This window comes from Microcaecilia unicolor, unplaced genomic scaffold (assembly GCF_901765095.1).
Source record: "Microcaecilia unicolor unplaced genomic scaffold, aMicUni1.1, whole genome shotgun sequence".
NCBI classification, from domain to species: Eukaryota; Metazoa; Chordata; class Amphibia; order Gymnophiona; family Siphonopidae; genus Microcaecilia; species Microcaecilia unicolor.
Window position 1 is genome coordinate 1 of NW_021963590.1, and position 19,252 is coordinate 19,252.

At 43.8% G+C, this 19,252-nt stretch overlaps 1 long non-coding RNA gene across 2 annotated transcripts; it reads right to left on the reverse strand.

Moving 5' to 3' along the window:
- Positions 1-9,174: 9,174 nt before the first annotated feature.
- LOC115459483 lies at positions 9,175-19,021 on the reverse strand. 2 transcript variants are annotated; one of them, XR_003940281.1, is made up of 3 exons: positions 18,962-19,021; positions 11,281-11,362; positions 9,175-9,282 (listed from the first exon to the last, which is right to left on the reverse strand). It is a non-coding gene; the product is annotated as an uncharacterized LOC115459483 (long non-coding RNA). The 2 variants fall into 2 exon arrangements; XR_003940280.1 differs by lacking the exon at positions 18,962-19,021 and adding an exon at positions 18,899-18,961.
- Between the last annotated feature and the right edge of the window lie 231 nt (positions 19,022-19,252).

The window sequence follows — 19,252 nt, forward strand, 5'->3', positions numbered from 1 at the left end:
ATACATAGTAACATAGGAGATGACGGCAGAAAAAGACCTGTACGGTCCATCCAGTCTGCCCAACAAGACAACTCATATGTGCTACTTTTTGTGTATACCCTACTTTGAAATGTACCTGTGCTCTTCAGGGCACAGACCGTATAAGTCTGCCCTGCCTCCCAACCACCGGCTCTGGCACAGACCGTATAAGTCTGCCCAGCACTATCCCCGCCTCCCAACCACCAGTCCCGCCTCCCACCACCGGCTCTGGCACAGACCCTTTAAGTCTGTAACACTGAATATCACTGTCTAGTCAGCACTGGTGCAGCCCATGGGCCGAGCCTCGGAGGAGCTGGGACTTAGCCAGTTAGTGGCCATATTAAGACTCCTACCCAGTTAAGTAAGCATGAAGCTAACCGGGCAATTGTCCGAATACTGGCTGGTGCTCGGTTAACTTCTGGGTAGCAACTTCCAGGCATCTGGTTCCCCTTCCCTCCCCCCAAGGATGATGCAATTCAGGGCCCAAACCACCCCACCCCTACCTGGAAAGTCCCTGGTCTAAGATCCCATCACAGGTCTGGATACAAAGCACTAGATTCTATATATCACGCCTAAAAAAAATTGGGGCCGAAAAGAAATACGCCTAGGTGTATTCTTTAAAGTATGCCTAAAACTTAGGTTTACTTTATAGAATAAGCCTAAACTCCCGCACAGTTTATAGAATATGCTGAGCACCCATCCACGCGACTAAATTCAGTCGCAGGAAGTTATGCCAACACCTAAATTACACGTGGAACAGGTATATTCTATAACAACGCACATAGATTTTAGAAACACCCACGACCCGCTCATTCCACGCCCATGGCCACACCTCCTTTTCAACTATGCAACTGAATTTATGTGCATCACGTTACAGAATATGTTTAGACAGTTCTGTGCATAAATTCTAATTAATACCAATTAGTGTCAATAATTGCTTGTTACGTGGCAACTATCACAGTGATTGTCTTGTTAACTGATTAAGTTGCACATGCAAATCCAGAATACAGAATACAACCGGATTTGCATGTGCAACTTAATCAGTGCTTTATAGAATCCAAGGAAAAACAGCTACTGTGGACCCCTAAGGAGCAGTCTTGGGTTTAAGTCATGTCACTCATTTCAGCTCATGACTATGCATATTCTGCAGTCCACTTGCCGATCAGAATGTTTCTGTACTCAACACGAGGAAATATTTCCAGCCAGTAACCTGTTCTGCTATTCCAGATTTTCTTCAAATGAATGCTTTCCCTGTCTTTACGTAGGAAGCTTGCTGGAATTGAGGGAAAGAAGGGTTCAGGGTGTGTGAATATTCACGTACCCTGAATCCTCCTTTCCCTCACTTCCACCAAGCTTTGTGCTTCCTTGCCCCCATCTCACTCATCTAATTTTTTCCCCACTATGCCCTTTTACTATTAGAAGGAGTCATATACTGTAAACAGTTGTTTAACAGCACAAGTACATTTTACCAATTACATAACATATAAAAGGTTTCCGATTTTAGGTTTTAACCAGTGAACTTTGAGAAAATAGCCCAATGCAAAAAATAATAATAAAAATAGATGTTTACTAGATAAACACCAGGAAAACAACACTTCTCACAGTACTGTGGCTTGCCTTGGTTCATCCACTTAGGGTCCTTACCACACTATTTGACATCTGTGCAAACGTATGTATTTGATTCAACTGGAAAAGATATCCAGCAGTAGTATCTGTACTACTACTGTACAGTCATTCTGTACTGTACAGTCATTCACAAGGGAAAAATATTCAACATAAAGGAATCTTTTACATGCTCATCTTCCAATGTGGTATATATCATTCAGTGTAAAAAATGTAACGAAGGATGCTATATTGGAGAAACAGGCCAGATGCTTAAGACAAGATTCAATCTGCACAGACATCACATGAAAATAGCCGGTGCCAGTCAAGCCCCCACCCCTGTGGGCCAACACTTTACAAGACCAGAACACTGCACCAGTGATTTCACAGTAAGAATACTGAAAGGTAATTTTAAAACAATACAGGAACGTAAGACCTTTGAAATAAAAATGATTGAATATTTTAACACCCAACAGACAGGACCTAATAAGGATCTGGGTTTTCTAACCCATTATAAACCATAAAATTGTATTTCTCTGTTTATCACCCTCCCCTCACCTACCAACACCCATCCTGTTAGAATGTCAATTAAATGCTTTGATGTCCCCATGCATACCCCCACCCTCCCACTCTATCAGACTGTCAAAATAATGCTTTGATGTTTCTCTTATATATACTATCTGCTACCACATTTGCTTATTTCCGATCTGAGGAAGAAGGGCAACCTTCGAAAGCTAATCAAGAAATGTATTAAGTTATGTCCAATAAAAAAGGTATCATCTTATTTTCTTTTCCATGTTTTATTTTGTTTGATTTCTATAGATTCTACATGGAATGTTGCTATTCCACTAGCAACATGCCATGTAGAAGTCGGCCCTTGCGGATCACCAATGTGGCCGCGCAGGCTTCTACATGGAATGTTGCTAGTGGAACAGCAACATTCCATGTAGAATCTCCAATAGTAGCAACATTCCATGTAGAATCTCCAATGGTATCTATTTTACTGTCATAGTAATGCTTGAATGTTTTCACTTATATACACTGTCAGCTAGCACATTTGCTTATTTCCGATCTGAGGAAGAAGGGCAACCATCGAAAGCTAATCAAGAAATGTATTAAGTTATGTCCAATAAAAAAGGTATCATCTTATTTTCTTTTCCATGTTTTATTTTGTTTGATTTCTACTGATATCTGTACTGCAAAAGCACTTCATACACTGATTTTTTTTGTATTTTCAAAGAACCTTTAATTAGCTGGAAAAGAAATCCCTACATTTACAGTTTATCTACAGAAAAAAAAGCAGCCCTAAATATGCATGCAAAGAAAGAAAATATACTTCTTTTATCCTTATCACAGAGATTTCCAAACTTGTCCTGGGCATTCCACGGCCAGTTAAGTTTTCAGGCTACATGAAATTAATTTGCATGCATTAGAGATGCAACTTATGCAAATTGATCTCAAGCAACTGGTTGCAATTTCCCCAGGACAGGTTCGGGAAAGCCCTGCCTTATCCAGTACAGATTTCAACAAGACAACAAATGTTTGGGTTCTCAGAACCAGCTGCAAAGGTCCATTTCATTATGTTTGAGCTCAGTCGTTCTCCACTCAGTCACTGAGAACCATGTTAATCTTCGGCATTATCCCCTGCCCTTCCCAACACATAATGGGTGACTAACATCTTTGACCATGTAAGCCCAAAGATGCTGGAACTGCCTCCTTTTATTATTATTACAATATTTCTCTCTCACTTATCGTTTTATTTCAGATAAGCTACAGTCTAACACACATAATTAAAACAAATCAACGTACATCATAGAAGACCTTATAAACATTCAAATAATATCCTCTCTGAGCCCACTCCTTCCCATAACTGTTCCCCCCTACTTTGCTAACTTTAAAATAAGGAATAATTTTCAAAGAGAAAAGCTTTCTAAAACAAATATGTTTTTTTCTTTCTAAAGTTAAGAAAATCTACCTTCTCCCTCATGTCAAGTGTCAATGGGTCCCATCACAAAAAAATAAATAAATAAATAAAATCAGAGTTTTAAAGTGGGAACCAAGTGAAAATACACTAAGTTGGGGGTGGGGGGAAAAATCTAATAATTCTTGTCTATCAAACATATAAACGGCAAGTGACCATACTCACTTGCAAATGAGCAGTACAGACTTCCCTCTCTGTCCTGCCCTCACGTCATGACGTCAGAGGGCGGAACAGAGAGGGAAACGGAGTTGAATTGTTGGACGACGACGCTGCCGCCTGGAAAGGAACATCGAGCGAAAAAACCTCCACCCTCCCCCCATCCCCGCCCCCCTCCGTATCTGGCCCCTGCACTGACCTGACAGCACCTCTCACCTCCTTGTGGAAGCGCTGCAGGCAGCAACAGAGATCTGCGCCTGCAGCGCTTCCACACAGAGGTGAGAGGCGCTGTCAGGTCAGTGCAGGGGGCCCGGCACAGAGGGGGGAGGGAGCGGCGGCGAGGAGGGTAGCTGGACATGGGGGTAGGGCAGGGGGGAGAGGCCATGGTTGCTGGACTTGGGGTGAGAGCAGGGCACAGAGGAGGGTTGCTGGACATGGGGGGAGGGGGGGAGGCCAAGGGAAAGAGGAGGGTTGCTGGATATGGGGGGGGGGGGGGGGAGGATCGGTGGACGGGGTGAGGCCAGGGGAGAGAGGAGGGCTGCAATACTCGCCCGTTTTTATGGGCTTAACAGCTAGTTTGAATATAGCTCACAAGTGTTTCTATTCCTCTGTAATACAAAATCAGTTTCATTTAAGCTTTACACACCGAACAGAAAATCTTAAAATGCACTTAGAATTTCACCAGGAGGAAATGCAACTCTATTAATACAGGGGTAACGTGTTCTCTAACTGGCAGAACTAAAATGAACCTCCCAGCTATAAATGTTGGCCTAATTCAATTTCAACTAAATTGCTGACTCCCAAAATTACTCTCAGATGTTTTTCCTCAGCACAAAATGGTACTCTGTCCTTGCATCAGTATCGCATCCAGAGAGGGACTAACTGGCAAGCTTGAAACCAAATAAGACTTCCAGCCTGCTCCAATTTAACACCTTCTTGCTGAGAGCCTCATCCATTCTAATTCTTCAGTGACTTGTGTGAAGCGAGTACTGTTGACTTAGTGGAAATGGGGAAATAATAGCAGCAGCAATATAGCGTAAAGAAAATTCCCATTCTATTCACTAAGGGCCCCTTTTACCAAGCTGCAGCAAAAAGGGGCCTGCGCTGGAATCGGCAAAGAGGCCCCCCTTTTACTGCAGCGGGTAATATGTAGGTCTTTCTTTTTTTTTTCAGGAAATGGCTGTGCAGCAAGTGAAGCACTTGCCGAACAGCCATTTTGGGGAGGGGGGGGAACCCTTACCGCCACCCATTGAGGTGGCGGAAAGGGCTCCCGCGCTAACCCGATAGTCACTTGGCAGGGTGCGGCATTGCCCGATTACCGCCGGGTACACACCGGCACTACAAAAATGTAGCGCCGGATATGACATGTGCTAGGGGTGGGAAGTACAGCCGGGCTCCTGCGGTAGCCCGGAAGTATTTCCTTTTTAGTGCACGGTAAGCCTGCATTGGGTTTACTTATAGGGGTTAAGCACTGGGCTGAAAATCTGGTTCAAATCCTGCTGCTGCTCTTTGTGATTTTGGGCAAGTCACTTAACCTTCCATTGCTACAGGTACAAAATTTAAATTATAAGAGCTCTAAGGACATGGAACTACGCAGTTTTAGCATACCTGAATGCAACTCACCTTGAGCTATTACTGAAAAAGGTGTGAGCTAAACCCAAACTTGGAGGCAACTTCCTATGAACATTAATCCAGTCTTACACCCAACTCCCTACCCTCACCTGAAATATTTGAGATTTAGAACAAAACTACTACCTACACCAGTCTCTACCAAGCTTTTCAGCAAGTTGACATGATCCAGAAGTCACATCTAAAAAAAGTTCTCAACACTGCTTGATCCATCTGTTTCAATATTGGCAATATCAAATCCAATCCCAAAACCAGCAATGCCTCAGAGCTATGCCCTGCCAGAAACCATGTTGACTTGGACCTAAAGTTGAATAAGTATCTTAAGTATCTTTTTAGCAATATGTAAGCCACATACTGTGGGAAAATGTGGGATACAAATGTAATTAATTAATTTAAAAAATACAAAACAAAACTTATTCTACCACCTTACTGACCAATGGTAAGCTTGAGATGGGGTGATATATATAGGTTCAGATGTGCAGAATAACTATCTTTTTAATTGGTCTAACACTACTTCATTTCAACATCACTGGCAATACCCCTTCAGCAAGGAAAGGCATGCCTAAATCAAAACACTGAGGGCTTCCTTTACAGAGCTGCGCTGATTCCCGCACAGCAAATGAGAGGAAGCCCTTAGGAACTGAATGGACTTTCTCTCATTTGCCGCACCAAGAATCAGTAGTGCGGCTTTGTAAAAGAGGCCCTGAGTAACTGCTTTCCCAGCCATTTGCAGGTGCCCCATAGAACAGTTGTTCAAAGGGATAAAGTAGTATTCAGTGATTAATTGGTCTCTACAGTTCTAGTCTACTTATCTTTGCCAAAGTCCCCAGTTATGACTAGGAAATACTTGGGTAACTATACAATTGTCTTGATCCATACGCCCCTATTAATTCAGTACATGGTCAATCTTTCCCACAGTTGTTGTGAGGCCAAGGGAGAAAGCATAACATTTGAGCACGGTACATACAACAAAGTTTTAACTGCATCAAATAGAACATTCTATAAATAAGCCTGGAAAATTATTTTACAAAAATATTGTCCTTCAAACTTAACACTTTCTGTCGTAATGAACTGCCACCATACAACTCTTCATCACCTGTTGCTTCTCACCACACACAGTTTATCCATCTTGTCTCTGCCACAGACTCCATCACAGCTTGACTACAGCCTTATGGGGTCCTTTTACTAAAGTGCGCCGAAAAATGACCTGCGCTGTTGTAGACGCGTGTAATGGACGCATGCAGGTCCATTTTTTTTTGGGGGGGGGGTCAAAAATGGATGTGCGGCAAAATGAAAATTAACGCACGTCCATTTTGGGCCTGAGACCTTACTGCCACCCACTGACTTAGTGGTAAGATCTCACGCATTAACCAGGCGGTAATCATCAGCGCACGTACAATGCTGATCACCACCCAGTTAGCGCCAATTGCTGGAAAATAAAACATATTTCCCGGTGCACGTATTGGACGCGCATAAAAAAAAATGAAATTACCGCCCGGGCCACGTGGTAGCTCCAAATTGGTGCGCATTTGTCGTGCGTAGGCACCTACGTGGCTTAGTATAAGGGTCCCTATAAGAGCCCTATTCCCTTGCCTTCCTGCCTCAGACTTCCTATTGTTATCCCAAGCAACACCTCAAGAAAAGTGGGAGAGAAAGACAGGATGGGTGGCAGCTATGTTATCAAGACCCGTTGCTATACAGGTGGTCATCTACCAGAGTTCTGGTAGCCGTGGTGGTTCTGAAGAAAACCAGTTTCTTTGCAGGTTGTGGTGTCTTATTGGACAGATGGAAGAATTATCACTGGATGCCCGATGATCCCCCACTATAACATCAGAAATACTCTTCCCCATTCATAATGCATTGTGTCCACTATGGCCCCCATCCCATGTGAATTCCATTAACAACTGCTGGAATAGTCCCCCCCACTAGAGAATCCAGGGTCTCCCTACTTTTAGAAGACCTTGCAACAGGGATACCCTAATCAACATCTGACACATTAAAATCACTTATTAGTAATTCTTTCCTTTTCACAGTTATATTATGAATATCGTCAATGAAATCTGTCCATTTCTTCTGTCTGTGGAGGAGGCCTGTATATCACACCAATGTAAATACATTTTACATTTCCTCTTCCCACAGTGCCCTTCCTTACCCTGTAGGTCCTGCAGGTGTGTAGCTTAACATATAAGCAGTAAAAACTACGCTCGACCACCTACATTTCCGAAAACTACTAAAAACAAACCTGTTCAGAAAGGCATACCCCCACCGACCCAACATAAAAACCTGGACACCTGCAACACAACGAAACCAAAGACCAGAATGGACATTTCTAACCCTTCCTCTTCCTTCTCTAAGTTCCCCCATTGTATTTACCATACATGAACCTTATTCTACCACAATATCACCTTGTATTTGTTCATACCGGAACTCACAAACGCCGTAACGGTACTATGTAAGCCACACTGAGCCTGCAAATAGGTGGGAAAATGTGGGATACAGCATAATAAATAAATAAAATCCAAAAACAGCACATTTATGTAGTCTGAAAAGCTCAGGTACACCATCCCTGTATATTCTTGGTTCATTAATCTCATCCCATGGCTTTTCCTATCATCTCTATGCTGATGACTCCCAAATCTACCTTTCTACCCCTGATATCTCACCTTGCATCCAAACCAAAGTTTCAGGGTGCTTGTCTGACATTGCTGTCTGGATGTCTCAACGCCACCTGAAATTAAATATGACCAAAACCAAGCTTCTCATTTCCCCCCCCCCCCCCAAACCCACCTCCCTGCTCCCCCCGTTTTCTATTTCTGTTGATGACTCTCTCATTTCTCCCTGTCTCCTCAGCTCGAAACCTTGGGGTTATCTTTGACTCTTCTCTCTCCTTCTCTGCTTATATCCAGCAGATCACCAAGACCTGTTATTTCTTTCTTTACAACATCCGTAAAATCCGCCCCTTTCTTTCCAAGCACTCTACCAAAACCCTCATCCACACCCTTGTCACCTCTCATTTGGACTACTGCAATCTGCTTCTTGCTGGCCTCCCACTTAGTCACCTCTCCCCTCTCCAGTCAGTTCAAAACTCTGCTGCCCGTCTCGTCTTCCTCCAGGGTCGCTTTACTCATACTACCCCTCTCCTCAAGTCGCTTCACTGGCTCTCTATCCGTTTTCGCATCCTGTTCAAACTTCTTCTACTAACCTATAAATGTACTCACTCTGCTGCTCCCCAGTATTTCTCCACACTCGTCCTTCCCTACACCCCTTTCCGTGCACTCCGTTCCCTGGATAAATCCTTCTTATCTGTTCCCTTCTCCGCTACTGCCAACTCCAGACTTCGCTCCTTCTGTCTTGCTGCGCCCTATGCCTGGAATAGACTTCCTGAGCCCCTACGTCTTGCCCCATCCTTGACCATCTTTAAATCTAGATTGAAAGCCCACCTCTTTAACATTGCTTTTGACTCGTAACCACTTGTATCCACTCGCCTCCACCTACCCTCCTCTCCTCTTTCCTCTACACATTAATTGATTTGTTTGCTTTACTTTTTTGTCTACTAGATTGTAAGCTCTTTGAGCAGGGACTGTCTTTCTTCTAAGTTTGTGCAGCGCTGCGTATGCTTTGTAGCGCTATAGAAATGCTAAATAGTAGTAGTAGTAGTAATTCTTTTGTCAGCTCAATGAAGAGGTGTCACAATCCCCAAAGCATCCAGGAATTTTCTACGATATACTCTTGTTATCTACATTTTGCAACACAATTACCAGTGACCACAGAGTTCTTTCTTAGTTCGGATGACACGGCTTTCAGCAAGTGCTGCACATCAACAATGGATAATTTGGTCAGGCGCTGCAGATCTGGTCCAGAATACATCAGAACCTCCCTCATAGATTTTATTTTAGCTGAAATAAAAGGAAGGAACTGACAAATTATTTAACATAAAAGAGTATGTCATGGCTGAAAGTACTACTTAATAACTTGTAGACGCTGTGCAGGAAAGAAATATATAGTATTACATTACACACACTACAAAGCAGTGTGTTGTTGCTTCTACAGTTGCTGTTTTTAAAGGCTGATTTAAATATAGACTGTCCTAGCTAAAAATAAAAGTAATTCTAAAGAATCATTTACTAACAGCATGCACTGTTAGCAAATGATCCTGTAAATGTTATTTAGAGATTTGAATTCATCTGTACAATTCACGCCACATTTGCATACTCACTGATAGGAGGCAGAGCTACAAATGCATCTTTCATTTGGACACACGAGAAATTTGGTATTTCTTGCCTTTGTGCTGGTTCACGTCTGTTTTAAGAGTATTGTTTTCTTACAGTTCACTTGGGTTTGGAACTACCATGTATAGTCACTTTGGGCTTAGGCTCACCCAGAACTGCCTCACCTTTGCTGTGGCTGGTCCTCTGCTGGCCAGACCATCCTTCCAAGCTCAGTAGTTGGTGGCAGCAGTGCTGGGCTCACCGTGAGCATGCATAAAAACTCAGCGACACTGCCACTGAGCTTGGGAAATGGTCTGGCCAGTGGAAGAAGAGGTCTTTAGCTGGTGGGACTTTGGTATTTATATTTTGACGTGGTGGTGGGGGGGGGGGGGGGAGAGGGAGGAGCCGGGATGAGAGAGTAGAGAGAAAATCTGTGCCCACTCACTTTGGGCTCAGGTCCTCCCAAAATTGGACATCTGGCTACACCACTGTGCCATACATATTTTCATAAAAAGAGGAACATCTGCAAACCTCATTACACCTCTATAATCTGTTCTGCTCTTAATGTCTCATAACAATAGACCCCAATTTGATAAATGAAAGTCATATTAGCCTCAGCCTGTTAAGTAGTTATACTACACTTCGTTGTGGAGGAGTAGCCTAGTGGTTAGTGCAGTGGACTTTGATCCTGGGGAACTGAGTTTGATTCCCACTGCAGCTCCTTGTGACTCTGGGCAAGTCACTTAACCCTCCATTGCCCCTGGTACAAAATAAGTACCTGAATATATGTAAACCGCTTTGAATGTAGTTGCAAAAACCTCAGAATGGTGGTATAGCAAGTCCCATTTCCCTTTCCCTATTTGAGATTCTACATGGAATGTTGCTATTCCACTAGCAACATTCCATGTAGAAGCCTGCCCTTGCAGATCAGCAACGCGGCTGCGCAGGCTTCTGTTTCTGTGAGTCTGACGTCCTGCACATATAACTCACAAAAACAGAAGCCTGCACGGCCGCATTGCTGATCTGCAAGGGCAGGCTTCTACATGGAATGTCGCTAGTGGAGGAGTAGCCTAGTGGTTAGTGCAGTGGACTTTGATCCTGGGGAACTGGGTTGAATTCCCACTGCAGCTCCTTGTGACTCTGGGCAAGTCACTTAACCCTCCATTGCCCCTGGTACAAAATAAGTACCTGAATATATGTAAACCGCTTTGAATGTAGTTGCAAAAAAGCTCAGAAAGGTGGTATATCAAGTCCCATTTCCCTTTAAGGGGCAGACTGTATCATGGCTTAGCATATCAGCCTTCTGGTTGCTCCTATTGCTTAATTTAGAAAAAAAAATCTATAACTAATGCTGTTTTAATTTAATCAATGGGCCCTGTTTACTAAGCCGCAGTAGAGGCGTTAGCATTTTTAGCACGTGCTAACCAGTAGCACGCACTAACTCTGTAGGCACCTACAATATTCCTATGGACACCTACAGTTAGTGCATGCTAATTTTGTGCATGTGCTAAAAATGTTAGCATGCCTTAGTAAACAGGGCACAATGTATGATACAATAAACATACCTCTATTAAAACCTCTTATAGGAAGTTCATTGAAAATGTTTTTTACAGGAAAAAACATATTGCATTAATTTATACATTATATAAAAATGTTTAAAAAAATATATTAAAATATTACTTTTACCTTTCTTCACTGCTGTGAGAACTCGAGGGTTCAGGTCCAGTTGGTCCCAATCCATTTCTTCATGCAGTTCTGTTTTTGAGACCTGTAAAACAGAGAGACTGATGTTCAAAGGGTTTACTGCTGGATTCTATATAGGGCGCCCAGATATCCATGGCAAAATCCAGACATATTCTAAAACAATGCGCGTAACTTACTTGGCTTAATAAGCTAATCAGCATTGATAACACTTAAGCAATACTCAGCAATAATTGACAATAATAAGAATTTACACAAACAAATTGCTAAGCGTATTCTGTAATGAACTGCGCCTAAATTCTAATGCGCGCAGTTCAAAAGGGGCATGGCTATAGGCGGGAAAGCAGGCATTCCCAAATTAACTTGAGCAGTTATAGAATATGGCCCAGTGCACGTAAATCTATGCACGGGGATTTACGCCATGTTTTCGTTGGTGTAAATGGAGGTGCACAATTTTAGACGCTGGGATATCAACTAAGCGTATTCTATATACCATGCCTAAATGTAGACACCGATTATAGAATACGCTTAGGTGGAAATGTTTATCGCGCAGATTTTTTTAGGTGCCTTATATAGAATCTGGCCCTAAATGCTCCTAACTTTGAGGTCCTTTTACTAAAGGTTAACGCGAAATAATGGAATTAGCGTACTAAATGTTAAGGAGCCTATAGGTATAAAATGGACTTCTTAGCATTTACACCCTAATTCTATATATGGCGCTCAAAATTGCTCCTGCACCTACCAATTTTCGTGCGCAATTTAATTGACATACGAGCCAATTAGTGCCTATAATTAGGTGCTAATTAGCACTAATTAGCATCAATTTAAATTTACGTGTGCATCTTAGGCAGATCTGAAAAGGTGGCACGGCCATGGAAGGAGCATGGGCGGATCAGGGGCGTTCCCTGAATTTGTGCGCAGTGTTACAGAATACGAGAGATCTGCACCTAATTTAGGCACAAGAATTTAGACCAGGTTTCAGTTGGTGTAAATCCTCATGTCCAAAATTGTGTGCGGATCCAGGCACTAAATGCTATTTTATAAACAGCGCCAAACTCTGTGTGCCATTTAAAGAATAGCGCTAAGTGCTAATTTTTATTGGCACCATATACAGAATTTGGTCTTAGTGTGCACTTAGTCCGTTAGCGCGCACTAAGCTTTAGTAAAAGGGTCCCTTTGAGAGAGAGTACTAAATTGCCCTCTATGAAAATTTACTAGCACTGAGTGCCTATCAGGTTTATTTTCGAAAGTGATCGCCGGCGATCTTACGACATAAATCAGGAGATGGCCGGCGATCTCTCAAAAGCGGAGAAATCGGTATAATCGAAAGCTGCTTTTTTGACACCATCGCTGCTTTCCTGTCGCCGAGCCGGTGAAAATTCAAGGGGGCGTGTCGGTGGCGTAGCGAAGGTGGGACATGGGCGGGTATGGGCGTGGCTACCAGATGGCCAGCTTTCGCGGATAATGGGGGAAAAAAAGCAGCATTCATCAGTATTTCACCGGGTTTACTTGGTCCTTTTATTTTCACGACCAAGCCTCAAAAAGGTGCCCCAACTCACCAGATGACCACCAGAGGAAATGGGGAATGACCTCCCCATATTCCCCCAGTGGTCACCAACCCCTCCCACACTAAAAAAAATAAAAATAAAAACCTTTTTTGCCAGCCTGTATGCCAGCCTCAAATGTCATAGCCAGCTCCCTGACAGCAGTATGCAAGTCCCTGGAGCAGTATTTAATGGGTGCAGTGCACTTCAGGCAGGCAGACCCATGCCCATCCCCCCCCCCCACCTGTTACACTTGTGGTGGTAAGTGTTGAGCCCTCCAAACCCCCCCAAAACCCACTGTACCCACATGTAGGTGGCCCCCTTCACCCATAAGGACTATGGTAGTGGCGTAGAGTTGTGGGGAGTGGGTTTTGGGGGGGATTTGGGGGGCTCAGCACCCAAGGTAAGGGAGCTATGCACCTGGGAGGTATTTGTATATTTGTTTAAAAGTTTTAGAAGTGCCCCCTAGGGTGCCCGGTTGCTGTCCTGGCATGTCAGGGGGACCAGTGCACTACAAATGCTGGCTCCCCCATGACCAAATGCCTTGGATTTCGCCGGGTTTCAGATGGCCGGCATTTTTTTCCATTATCGCTGAAAAACAAAACCGGTGATCTCAAACCCGGCGAACTCTGGCATTTGGCCAGGCTAAATTGTATTATCGAAAAAAAAAGATGGCCGGCCATCTTTTTCGATAATGCGGTTCCGGCCAGCTATTGCGTCGCCGCCAAAATAGATCGCCGGCGACCTATTTCATCAGCGACGTTCGATTATGCCCCTCTATATCTCTGCTGAAAATTTCACTAAACTCCTAAAGTTAGTAACTTAAAAAGTGGGTGGCAACAGGGGAGGATTTACAGTGGAGAATACAAGTTAGAAGCTTAGCAGTGATTTTCGTACTTGGTACTTAAATTAGGCTCATAAACCTGGGCAAATTCATGGCAGTCCTAAATTAAGGTGCAAATTACCAGCAGTCCTAAATTTAAATGAATTTTCTGCAGGGATTCTTACTCGATTGAGGTATATCAAGATTTGGTGGGAGCAACTCTTAGCGCCAGATGGAGCTGCGACCAGTTACACAATGGATGAGAGAATTAGGAATCCCATAGAAATGGCACCACCCATTTGTGCTGCAATTCTACATGGAAGGTAAACGGCATCGTCCGCACACTGGAGGAAGAGAAAGAATTCTTCCCGCAATTGGCAGATAAGAACCAAGATCAGCATTCGAAGATGACCAAAGAGGCTGCAGGACTAATGGTGCGACCAAATTGGCAACGGGTCTTGAAGGGCAGCGGTCGGCTGAAACAGCAAGCTTCAGTGAAAGATATGGACACTTCCACTGTGACCTCAGCCAGAAGATAGTGTGAAGGATTTTCAAAAAGTATTTGACAAAGTATATCATGGACATGGAAATTAGAAAGTTATGGGATAGGAGGTAATGTCCTATTGTGGATTACGAATTGGTTAAATGATCAGTATTTCTCAATGGAGAAGAGTAGATAGCGGGGTTTGCCAGGGGTCTGTGCTGCGACCATTGCTTTTTAACATATTTATAAATGATCTGGAGATGGGAATAACTAGTGAGAGAATTCAATATGCTGATGACACAAAGTTATTCAAAGTTGTTAAACGGCATGAAGATTGTGAAAAATTGCAAAAGAATCTTATGAGACTGGGCAACCAAAAGGCAGATGACGTGAGCAAGTGCAAAGTAATGTATGTGGCAAAGAGGAACTCAAACTATAGCTACATGATGCAAGGTTCCACATTAGGAGTCACCGCCCAGGAAAAGGATCTAGGTGTCATCGTTGATGATACATTGAAACCCTCTGCTCAGCGTGCAGCAGCAGCTAAGAAAGCAAATAGAATGTTAGGAATTATCAGGAAAGGAATGGGAAAACAAAAATGAGAATATTATAATGCCTTTGTATTGCTCCATGGTGCAATCGCATCTTGAATACTGTGTGCAATTCTGGTCAAAAAATATATAGCAGAATTAGAAAAGGTACAAAGAAGGGCGATGAAAATGATAAAGTGGATGGGATGACTTCCCTATGAGGAAAGGTTAAAGCAGCTAGGGCTCTTCAGCTTGGCGAAGAGATGGCTGAGAGGAGATATGACACAGGTCTATAAAATACTGAGTGGAGTGGAACGGGTAGATGTGAATTGTATGTTTACTCTTTCCAAAAATATTAGGACTAGGAGGCACGCAATGAAGCTACTTAGTAAATTTAAAACAAACTGGAGAAAATATTTATTCACTCAGCGTGTGTTTAAACTCTGGAATTTGTTGCCAGAGAATGTAGTAAAAGCAGTTAGGTTAGCAGAGTTTAAAAAAGGTTTGGATAGTTTCTTAAAAGAAATAAATAAGCCATTATTGAGATCAACTTGTGAAAACCAACTGCTTATTTCTAGGATAAACAGCATAAAATTTTTTAGGATCTTGCCAGGTACCTGTGACCTGGATTGGCCACGGTTGTAAACATAATCGAAAGGGGTGCCCAAGTTTTCCTGAGGACATCCTCGCAGGACGTCCCGGTGAAGGGGCGGGGAAACCCGTATTATCGAAACAAGATGGGCGTCCATCTTTCGTTTCGATAATACGGTCGGGGACGCCCATCTCAGAAACGACCAAATGCAAGCCCTTTGGTCATGGGAGGACCCAGCATTCATAGTGCACTGGTCCCCTTGACATGCCAGGATACCAACCAGGCACCCAAGGGGGCACTGCAGTGGACTTCAGAAAAAGCTCCCAGGTACTTAGCTCCCTTACCTTGTGTGCTGAGCCCCCCAAAACCCACTCCCCACAACTGCACACCACTACCATAGCCCTTATGGGTGAAGAGGGGCACCTAGATGTGGGTACAGTGGGTTTCTGGCGGGTTTTGAAGGGCTCACATTTACCACCACAAGTGTAACAGGTGGGGGGGGGATGGGCCTGGGTCCACCTGCCTGAAGTGCACTGCACCCACTAAAACTGCTCTGGGGACCTGCATACTGCTGTCATGGAGCTGGGCATGATATATATATATATTTTTTAACATTTTATTAGAAATCCATGCCAATATAACACAAATTATTTCACAGATAGCCACTGAACATCTGATATTCATAACACAGATTTCTACTGCAATTAAACATGTGCAACTAACCTCAACTTCAAGGGCATGATATTTGAGGCTGGCAAAAAATATTTTTTTAATTTTTTTTCGAGGCTGGGAGGGGGTTAGTGACCACTGGGGGGAGTAAGGGGAGGTCATCCCTGATTCCCTCCGGTGGTCATCTGGTCAGTTCGGGCACCTTTTTGTGGCTTGGTCGTAAGAAAAAAAGGACCAGATAAAGTCGTCCAAGTGTTTGTTAGGGATGCCCTTTTTTTTTCCTATTATGGGTCGAGGATGCCCATGTGTTAGGCAAGCCCAAGTCCCGTCTTCGCTATGCCTCCGACATGCCCCCGGGAACTTTGGTCGTCCCCGCGACACAAAGCAGTTAGGGACGCCCAAAATTGGCTTTCGATTATGCTGATTTGGGCAATCCTGTGAGGACGTCCATCTTCCGATTTGTGTCAAAAGGTGGGCATCCTTCTCTTTCGAAAATAAGCCTGATACTGTCCCAGTATGGCAATGCTTAAGTTTTGTTATCCTATGTTAAGAAATATTTTCTCTGATTTGTTATAAATTTACTACTTAGGGGTTTTTTTTTGTGCCAGTATGTGCCGGTACAGCGTACCGGCAACTTATTCCCCTTCCCTGCTCATCTCCTGCAGCCACACCTGCTTTTCTAATGAGCAGCAGCAGTGCCATGGTACAGCAAAGAGTAGCAGGTACGGGGCTGCACACGCTGGGTTGGCTCTGTTGATCCCCTGGCCTGGAACAGGAAATCAACATCAGAAGGGCAGGGGATTGGAAGAGCTGACAGCACACATCTGAGCACTGTGGTTTCACTCCTTTTACTCTTTAATTTGTCTGGCCACACTGCTGCTGGTTGGGAGAAGCAGCAGCGGCCTAGGAGAGTTTCTGGATGGGGAGAGAGGAGGCAAGAATGAAATGTTGGATGTAGAGAGGTGGGAAAAAGGGGAAAAATACTGGATGGAGAGAGAGAGGGCAAGAGGAGAGATGCTGGATGGGGAGAGAGAGGGCAAATGCTGGATGGATATGGAAGGAAAGAAAGAAAGGGACAAGCTGCAGGCAGAAACAGACAAAAGGGGGAAACTGAAGATTGGATAGTAAGAAAGAACTAAATATGGATAAAGGCAGAAAATAAAATTGAAGAAAGCTAAAAGGAGGAGAGAAAAATGACAACAGGCAATAGACTTAAGCTGGAACTCCTCTCGTATGAGGAAAGGCTAAAAAGGTTAGGGCTCTTCAGCTTGGAAAAGAGATGGATGAGGGGAGATATGATTGTGGTCTATAAAATCCTGAGTGGTGTAGAACGAGTAGAAGTAAATCAAATTTTTATTCATTCCGAAAGTACAAAGACTAGGGAACACTTGCGGAAGCTAAATGGAACTACTTTTAAAACAAATAGGAGGAAATATTTTTTCACTCAACGAATAGTAAAGCTCTGGAACTCCTTGCCAGAGGATGTGGTAACAGCGGTTAGCATATCTGCATTTAAAAAAGGTTTAGACAATTTCCTGGAGGAAAAGTCCATAGTCTGCTATTGAGAGGCATGGGGAAGCAATTACTTGCCCTGCGGCTTCTGCCAGGTACTTGTGACCTGGCATTGGCCACTGTTTAGAGAACAGGATACTGGGCTAGATGGACCATTGGTCTGACCCAGTATGGCTACTCTTATGAGAAGACAAGGAAAGTAGAAACCTGAGACTGGGCCCAACAAAAGTGAAAAGAAGCACGTGGCCAGACAACAAAGGTAGAACAAAATAATTTTATTTTTATTTTCAGATAAAGTAGTGTGGTACCTATGTTAAAATCATTTGTAGTTGTTAATTTGTAATGTAGTAAATGGGAATATTTTAAATTTATGCCTGCTATTTTTATAGCAAGGGGAAAATTCTTTTGCTTTTCTGGTGTTATCCTGCAAGCCAGAGTCAGGTTTTGGTGGGGAGGGGGGGGTTCAGTTGATTTTTTGGCTACGTATTTTATTAGTTTATGGTCACTCATAGAGATTCTTTTGGTGGGCCTTGGGACTTGTGTACTATTTTCAGTGATGCCTTTTTATATGCTACATAGCTGGTAAAATGGGTGTGGCTGTTGGGGTGGAGCCATAGTGACCACACCCTTAAGGCTGGCACTGTATGAGTATTCAGTACCTTTTTTCCTACAAAAAAAGGACTGCTGCTTAGTAGCTTCATTAATCATTGCATGCCCCCTAGTCACGGTTGCCAGATGGGCGGTTTTCCCGCCCAATTGGGCGGTTTTCCGCAACCCGCCGCAGGAAACTTTTGCCCGCGGCGGGTTGCGGTTTTTGGGCTCATTTTGGTTTTTTTGTGCGGGTTTTGGGGCGGTTTTTCGGCCGGAGCGGGGTGGGGCTAATGGCGACAGAGGTGGGGTTTGTGATGTTTTGGGCGGGGTTTGCTGATGTATTGGGTGGGGCGATGATGGCGGGGGTGATGACAGAAGGGGCAGGGGTGGGGGTGATGACGGAAGAGGCGGGGGTGATGACGGCGGGGATGTGGTGTGTGCGGTTTTTGGGCTGTTTTGTGTGGGAATTTTTTTTTTTTTATTTGGCAACCCTGCCCCTAACCCTTGTACTTTTGGAATGAGTAAACAAGCGATTCACGTCTACCCGTTCCATTCCACTCAGTATTCTATAAATCTCTTATTATATCTCCCCCTCAGCCGTCTCTTCTTGACACCAGAAACTTAGCCTGCAAGCATGAGTGGGGAAAACAAATAAACGAAAACAAGTAGAAATTAGCATCAACAGAAGTTATTCTGTAGCGCTTCCTGTAAAGATCGCATTGGGGGCCACGCCCAAACAACCCCCCCCCCCCCCCCAGAAGCAAATTGGTTTTAAAAGTATTGCCACAGAGAGACCCAATCTTAACATATTGACAACCTGTATCTACATCAAACTGTACAACTCTCATTCACCCTTACCACGCTCCAGTCCACACGGGCCTTGCCCTTCATAGACAAATTGATTGAACTTTTCCCCCTCACCTTGGAATCTTCCAATCACAATCTGCATTACATCCACTCTGATCGATGATTGGCTCACAGTATTCACTAACACTGATGCTAGAAGAAAATGTTTCTTTCCGAACATCTTATTGGTAACTTATCAGGCGTACGCACGGCTCCTCCCCCTCCCGTCACTCTTTGAGGAACGGGATTGGCTTGCAATGTGTGTGGCACGACACGCCCCGCACCTAAACTCGAAAACAGAAAGCGTCGAGCAGCGCCGTACGTGTCATTGGGCCAAGCTGCTGCCAATTATGATGGGGGTGTGCG